Source organism: Vicia villosa, linkage group LG1 (genome assembly GCF_029867415.1).
Source record: "Vicia villosa cultivar HV-30 ecotype Madison, WI linkage group LG1, Vvil1.0, whole genome shotgun sequence".
In the NCBI taxonomy this organism is placed as follows: Eukaryota; Viridiplantae; Streptophyta; class Magnoliopsida; order Fabales; family Fabaceae; genus Vicia; species Vicia villosa.
Genome location: NC_081180.1, coordinates 246,196,566 through 246,205,549, shown reverse-complemented (window position 1 = coordinate 246,205,549; position 8,984 = coordinate 246,196,566). Strand labels below are relative to the sequence as shown.

Sequence of the window (8,984 nt, the reverse complement as noted above, 5' to 3'; positions counted from 1 at the left end):
TGGCTCGGTTGAATTTTAGAAATAAAACCAAATCAAATTAAAGTAGTTTGGGGTGGTTCGATTTGTTTGGTTTTTCACAAGATTTTTATGGAGTCATACATACACACATAGAGGACAACATAACTTTGTGTTTAATCATCATACATTACGAAAAAATAAATAACAATGTCAATGAGTACAAGTTACAACCTCATTCAACTCCAAATAAGAAAAAAACTCAAATAAAAAATAATAATGTGTATTACGAACTAAAAACTGAAGTTCCAGACAGTAGCATTAGTGCATTACATTACAGTACAACAGTAGCAACACAAAAACATTATATAGTCCAAAACTAGCTTACCCATCACTCGGCACAACAAAGAAACACTTTAATCCTATACTAGACCTTAAAAACACAAAAGTGGAATAGAAAACATAAACAGTAGCACAAAATAGTATCCAAAATATTATAATGAAACATAAAAGATAGATGAGAGGAGACATTAGAGATGATGAAAAAGAAAGAATATAAGAGAGGTGAGATTAGAGAAGAGATGTGATAAAAATGAAATTGGAAGAGAGAATAATAACATTAAAACTAAGAAGATGAAAAAGAAAGAACATAAGAGATGAGAGATTTGAGAAAAAGAGGAGATATGTATCTTGGGAAAAAATGGCTTTGGTTATATGAGTTAAGTGAAGTTTGGATGATAACAAAGTGTTGTTTGGTTTGGTTTGTAAAATATAAACCACAAACCGAATTGAATCGAACCGCGTGGTTATGTTGAAAAATGACTCAAACACGTCCGAACCAAATGCAGTTTTTTGCAATTTTCGATTTTAAACACTACCTATGTTAAATTCAAGATTCTTTAACAATTTTTCAATCACAAAAGTTTTGAAGTAAGAACAACAAGGGTCATGCTTTTGCAGTTTATCTAGCTATTGTAGGTTATCTTTTGAATTTTGATGAAAGGAAGGAATATTTAGTCAATATGTAGTATCCAATAATGGATATCTTAGTGCTTCTATAATTAGTCCAATCATCATGAACATACACTACAAGAAAATATAAGTTTTACGAAACATAAATTGTGACGGTTGCCCAATAATCGCCCTTGTTTGAAGTTTACGGTGGTTTCAACAAACCGTCTTCTTAATTTTGAAAATTTGGTCACATTTACCATATCAGCAACTCTAAACAAATGACTATTTCAGATCTACGCTGGTTTAGTAACTACCCTTGCTCTCTTGCTCAATTCAACAATACACAGGTATGTGATATGTTTTGGAATAACAAGAGACTTCATCTTCCCTCTTCATTTTTATATGTTCTGCACCTAAGATCCCTAAAAATTTTAAACACAATCTTTCTAAAACCTTATTTCTCTTAAAATCACTAAATTTCTCCCAAAACTCATTGTACCATTTTCTTGGAGAATTTTATTCATCTCAAACCCTAATTTCTCAACGTTCTCTGTATCAGTGAAATATATATTTCCATGGATTATTGTGAGCGAGAAACTTCTCTAAAAAATTCTTCTCCCTAGATCAACCTATCTCTCTCAAATATCACATTCGTATAAATAACAGTGAAACTACAATATTTGCATTTTAGGCATTTTTGATACTTTTGCTTCTTTGAATTGTTGAGTTGTAAAGCAGTTTTAGTCATTAAGGTATTGTCCAAGTTTTTTCTATTTTCGTTTGGTTGTTTAATTCATTTTAGCGACTTCTCGTTTTTCCTAGAATATGGAAATTATTTGTTAGGTATGCTCTCTTTTGTTTTGGTGGCTTTATTCATTTAACCCATATAGTATTAGGCAAAATCCTTAAGCCTGTCATCATCTCTATGATGCCCACTTTGATTCCCCCATCATCAGCGGTGGCATATGTTATCTTTTGTTACAACATTTTTGTTAATTACATTCTATACTATTTTTGGTGCAATTTTTTATTGGGTGCAAGAATGAGTTATTAAAGTCCCACATTGCATGTGAATGGATGAATTGTTAGATTTATAAGATAGATGAATCATTTAACTAACATCTTAAGGTTTTGGGTTGAGATGTGACATATCACTCTCTTGTGGTCCTGGAGCATTAGTCTCATTGGTGCTCCCGACTCTCCCGAACTCCCCAACAGTAGTATCAGAGTCGTGGTTCAGCTTAGTGGACGAAGTGAGAGCTAGATCTAATGTTGGATCCTGTTATAGGATGTGGATGACTTAAACTTATGGGGAAGAATGTTGAGTGCAAATGTGAGTGATTAAAATATCACATTGTCTATGAATGGGTGAAATGTTGGATTTATAAGAGAGAGGAACCATTTACCTAACACCTTAAGGTTTTAGGTTGAGATGTGGTGTCTCCCTCTATTGTGATCCCGGAGCATTAGTCCCATTGGTATTCCCGACTCTCTCGGACTCCCCAACATTTTATTGTCGGATGAGATTGAAAAATCTATCATCTGCATGGGAAATACAATAGAATTTTGGAAAGAGTTTATTTCAGATCTTAAATATTTTTCTATTTGTAGTGGAAGAATTTAGTGTTGTAGTTTGAAGCTAGATGTAAGAGAATTAGTTAATTCCATGTTAGGTTTCAATTTTGTGTTTACTACATTCCTATTTTCAATTTCGATTTTAATTTTGATTTCAATTTGCGAATCACTACATTTTCAAGTTTCACTTTCGATTTCAATTTCTGTTTCGATTTGGTGCTCACCACATGTCCAAGTTTCAATTTCAATTTCAATTCGGCTCACTACATTTCAAGGTTTCTATTTCAATTTAAAGAAGAAGAAGAAGAAGAAGAAGAAGAAGAAGATAATCAAAGGAAAAAGAATTGATATGATGAATGATATAAATTATGTGAATAGTGCATGGCAAGAAAAAAGATGGCAACCACTGAAAAGACCAAAATATCTTTATTTTTAGTGGTGTTAGTTTTTAAAAGAAAGGTAAAATGATAATTCTGGTGGGCATTTATTTTCATAGGTTGGGTGAATCTTTTCCGTGCTATAATATGAAATTTCCAACATGTTTACTCATGTCTAAAATCAAACATTTGGAGTGTAAAACTAACAATCCGATATTATGTAATTTAGTAGATCTTAAATAAATTGTAACAATACATTTTAATTAGAGTTTTGTTCCGTTCAACTCTTTAAAATAAATTGTAAAATAAAAAAATATCTCTTACCATATCTCATTAAAATGAAATTCTCAATAACATAAATTATGTTTTGTGTTTTTTTTTTTTTTTTCGAGAGGGACATCAACAAAGATGAACGCTTTAGAAGAATAGTAAAAAAATTCAAATATATTAAAAACAATTATGTATTATAATATTCAATGACAACAACATGAAGTGGCTGTAGTTTAGTGGTAAGAATTCCACGTTGTGGCCGTGGAGACTTGGGCTCGAATCCCAGCAGCCACACTTCTTTTTTATACTTATTTTCATAATAGCATAAAACAAAATGACATCATATACGAAAAAAGGCGAATAAAGAATAAATTAAAAACTTTAAAATACGGAAGAAAAAAAATCTTATGACTCAACAATCCCCGATAATAACGTCAATAAATTTTATATATTTTCAACCGAACAATTATCAATTTTACTCAATTTGTGCAATAGTAACAAAGGAGGGAACATATGCATAGCATATAGATTGGAAAAGATCAATAAAAATTACTATAAATAAAAAATTAACGATTTAAACTAGATCATACCTTTTTCGAATTCTTAATTTTTGTTACTTGGTAATTTCGTCTAATTTTTGCAATTGCATGTTGTTGAGTGTGGCTCATACTATGGAGATTATTATGGATATTGATGAGTATGACTCGTATTGTAGATATTATTATGGGTAGATAAATAGGAGTGCGGGGGCTTCAGGATATTATTGTAAATTGAGCCCTAATATTATATATATTGCCTGTAACATAACAAATCCTAATTATTAGACAGAAATAAAAGAAACTATAACTGCTCTATAGTCGTAGAGGTAGGCACCATTGACCGAATTGCATTAACAAAGATCAATTGTATTCATTATCTTTTACTTTCGTTTCTCTTTATATATATTGGTTGTTGTTCTAACATTTGATATCAAATGGAGATTAACCATCGTGAGAAATTCGAACTAACAAGGTTTGATGGGAAAAATAACTTGAATTATGTCAAAGGGGGGTTAAGGATTTGTTGGCTCAACAAAGTTTACAAAAGGCGTCGCGTTAGATGAAACCAAACGACATAAAGGATACCGATTAAGCAAATATGAAGGTGAATGCCACATGATTGATTCACCTATGTTTTTCAGATGAGGTGATGTATGATATCCTAGACCAGACGATGCCAGAGGAGGATTGGGAAAAATTGGATAGTCAATATATGTTAAAGGCGCTGATGAACAAATTGTTTGTAAAACAATGACTATATAGTTTGAAGATGTAGGAAGGATCTGATTTGCAACATGTTAATGTCTTCAATAAAATGATTTTCGATCTAGTGAGGCTTAGGGGGAAGATTTATGAAAAAGATAAGGAAATTATATTGATATGCTTGTTACCAGGTTCTTATGACTACTTGGTGACTACTTTTATCTATGGGAAATACATTATAAGTCTTGATATGATCACTGCTATTTTGTCTCATTTTAAAATGAGACAAATCGTAGAGGAATGAACTCAAGGAAACCGTTTGTATATAAAAATGGGTCAAAATCATGGGCGGAACAACCAATGATTCTTGTTGTGAAGAAAATATACTATGTTTTATCTAGCAAGTGCACATGTGCATGGATTATTGACTCTGGTTATTATAACCACATGACGTCACACTGGAAATGGTTCAATACATTCAGATCAGGTGATTTTAGATTTGTTTAACTAGGGGATGATAAAGCATGTACTACCAGTAGAATGAGACAAATTAAATTGTCATGGATGATGGTGGTGTGTGAATATTAAACATTGTTAAATATATTCCTGATTGAGGAAGAAATTGATTTCCCTAGGTACTTTACAGGAAAATGGTTTTCCTACAAGTCTAATAGAGATAGAGACATTATGAAGGTTAACAAAGGTGAATTGACTATGATGAGAGCAAGGAAGATTGTATGTAACATCTATAAACTGTTTGGAAACACTCTTCTAGGTGATGTTGCATCAATTGAGAACGATAACGATGCAATCAAACTCTTTCATATGCGTCTGGGTCATCTTAGTGAGTATGGGATGTTGGAACTTCATAATAGAAATCTATTGAAAGATGTTCATAGTTGCAAGATGTATTTGTACATGTATTGTGTATTTGGGGAACATTGTCATGTTCGATTCAAGATCAGAAAGCCCAATGCAAAGGGAGTTCTAGACTATGTGCATTTAGAGTGCGGGGGCCTACCAAAGAGGTGTCCAAGATTGGTTCAAGGTATTTCATGACTTTCACTAATGTTTTTCTTGCAAGGTTTTTGTTCATTCTTGAAGCATGAATCTGAAGTATTTACCAAGTTCAAGTTATGGTAGGCATAGATAGAGAAAATAGACGATAAAAGTCTCTCAAAATTCTGATAGAGAAAGTATCTTTATTCATGGTTTCTCTGAAAACAGGCTTTGAACAAATACACTACTTTGATGAAAAAGGTAGCATAATTAATTAGAGTAAGACAACACATCAACGAAAGTAGGTGTTGTCTACCTTTTCCATTTTCCACGAAGTTAGCTTATTTCTTGTAATAAATAGGGGCCGGCAAGAGGATTAAAGATATGATTCATAGTCCTAAACTCTGCCTATTTTAATCGTTTTTTTCTAAACACAAAATTCATTCACGAACCAACTTTTAAATCATTTTAGATACACATAGATAGGATAGAATTTGGTATCATTCATTTGGTCTTTAAGGTTCGACAACTTTTTATACTACCTGACATTATCATACGTTTGCAACATATCAAATACATGTAGATGTAGTTGTAAGCAACATTCCAATCACTAGGAGCTAGGGTACCACATGCCTCATCCAGTAATAGATGGTTAAGGTAATCATCATACATGGAATCCACGTCTTTGTAAGCCATAGCAGGAAGAATAGACTCGGAAGGGTCTTTGAAAACAAACTGCATGTAGTCGAATTGAAGCATGACGCGCCCGAGAAGATGTGAATACATCATATGTGACCCACAAACCAACCATCTGGAGTAGAAGGCTATGCCATTCAAGAGATGTGTCTGACAGTGATCGGTGTACGCTTGGAAATGTATATCTTCTGCTACCAAGTGGTCAAGATACACTCTAAAGGGAACCGTCGCCTGATTCCCTCTGAGCGGGACGAATGCATAAGCACGTGGCATATCTTCAGTGTAGGTTGAAACATATGATCAGCCAAATATGCGTGGAAAGTACTGGAGGATCCAAGCCTAAAAATGATACATATGAATTATTAGTAATGGCATAGCACAAATGTTATGCAAATGATACACAAATAATAAAGGATGCAAATATATTACCGATAATAGAATGCATCTATCTGTCATTTATTTAATCTTACACATATAACCTTCAAACTTGGAGTACAAGTAGACCAAACAAGCGACCTCCCAATTGCTCCAGGTCAACGGAGTATATGAAGTAAATCACATCCAAATAAGTGACACTCTTGTCCATAAAAATGGACGTGTCAACCAAGTATAACAAGTATGCTCTCAATGCATATGTTCTTTACAGCATAACCTCACCAGTGGCCTACTCTGCCGCTATCAATTGTTGTGCATACAACCTTTCTAGGAATCGAAACTTAACATGACACCCTCAGGTGTCTTCCATGGAAAGCCTTGGGCCAACTCCTAAATATGTCACCATCATCTCTAATGCCTCGTCTTTGATAATCATATCATGGTCTAAAAGTTTTCCCATAATCGAAAGATGCAATAGGCATGAGACATCGTCTAAGGTAATAGACATCTCACCACGTGGAAGATGAAAAAGTGATGTCTCAAAATGACATCTCCCGATGAATGTAGAGAGCATATTATGGTTAATCGTAATATACTCAATCTTGCATAAGCCTCGCGACCCAAATAGCTGCAGCACATCATGAAACCAATGATCTTGAGACAATGTTAGACCTGCAATCTTTCTGTCATGGTTGATGCATTTTAAAGCATCACGGCCATGTAGAAAAATAAATGATTGTTAGAAACATCAAATATTATAACACGTGTATTTCAAATAATGAATACAATTAAATTTTACCTCTCTGTCCCACATAGAGCTGTCAAAATGCGCCGGAGCCCATGGTCCGACCCATCTAGCCCGGAAAAAGTTAAGGCTTGGACCTTATTTTTCGAGCCCATTTACATCCAGGCCTTTTTAAGTATGGCCTGATAAACCCGTAAAAAATATGGGCCAATCCAAAAATTTTAAAATTTTAAATAAAATTATAAATTATCCTTTCCTAATTCATAAATGTGTGCTATAAACAATTTGCGTATTATGTATTTTAAGTTTTTTGGTATTATAAAGGTATAAATATCAAACAAAAGTTGATGGTTTGAATTATTTCAAACTAAAAGGTTTCATCATAATATGTAGATATAGTATAGAAAAGACACCATGATGTATTCTAATTAAAAATAAGGTTGAAATGAGATTTAAAAAATTGTGATGTAATTTTTATAGGAGGATAGAGTTAGTACAAATCATATATATAATAATTTGCTATAAAATAATATCTCATCAATCTAATTATAATTGTTATAAAGATTTATAATAGTTTGCTGTTATAATTGTTATGGTCTAAAATTCCTGAAAAATTAGCTTTTTATGATTACATTGGTAATAATCCGGCACAGCACAACGCCCATTAGCTTCGCGCGCGGAACAAGAAAATTCTTATCAATATTAAAATCTTATTACATACACAATACAAAAAAAAATGAAGTAAATAATAGAATATTCAAGAGGCCGGTAAAGATCAAGAGAAAAGACGAGCGAGCCTACTTGAAATTTTGGCATTATAAACACTAAGAATAGCTTTTGGATTTCTATTTTTTATCTTCAACAAAGACTGGAATCATAGGATTTAGTTAAGAAGTTTAAAACAAGTCATGAATATTTATATCTTAAAATTTGTTGGAACAAGTTATTTAATTTTGTGTGCTACATTGAATAATTTGTGATGTATTTTGAATAATTGAAATTACATTAATGTGTTGTTTTACATTTTAATTGTAACTTATATAGATTATTTAGAAATTTAAATTTTAGATATGAAATTTAATATATATATATATATATATATATATATATATATATATATATAAAAGTATTATTAAGGAAAAAAAATTATTTTTTTTAAAAATAGACCCTTTAGGACCGGGTAGCCCACAACTCAGACAGAGCTAGGCCTGAGTAGTAAAAATAGAGCCTTTAAATATTGATTTTTTGGGCCCGACCTTAAAAAGCCTGAGGTCTGCATAGGTTGGCCCATTTAAGGTCGGGTAGTCCATTTTGACAGCTTTAGTCCCACATATGTCTAGCCGGTCCATTTAAGGTCGAGTAGTCCATTTTGACAGCTTTAGTCCCACATATGTCTAGCCGTATGGTCCAAATATAGAGGCAACAACTATAAGTCATACGGGCCTCCTCCAAACCCCTAGGGTGTCTGGGGTGTCTTAGCATCTAGTGGTGGGCTTCTTAGGCATGAGGTGTGTTAGAACAAGATTTGTTCTGATCAATTATCTTAGTTTTGATGATAACAATAATATGAATTTTGCTTAAGATAATATGGTACTCTAATCCAATGCAATTTCCTTTTCAGGAAATATATAAAGAGTATGCATAATTCAGCGCTCAGAAGCTTTGTCTCAAAGGGTTCAGCATGCAACATCAGAACATGGTCTGGCAAGACATCAGAAGATGATCGAAGCAGAATCAGAACATGGGTCTATGGAAGCATCAGAAGAACATGAGATCAGAAGCACTGAAGTTCTGATG

At 32.9% G+C, this 8,984-nt stretch overlaps 1 non-coding gene across 1 annotated transcript; it reads left to right on the top strand.

The window, feature by feature from the left end:
• Positions 1-3,353: 3,353 nt before the first annotated feature.
• TRNAH-GUG (transfer RNA histidin (anticodon GUG)) lies at positions 3,354-3,425 on the top strand. The gene has a single exon. It is a non-coding gene; the product is annotated as a tRNA-His (tRNA).
• The last annotated feature ends 5,559 nt before the right edge of the window (positions 3,426-8,984 follow it).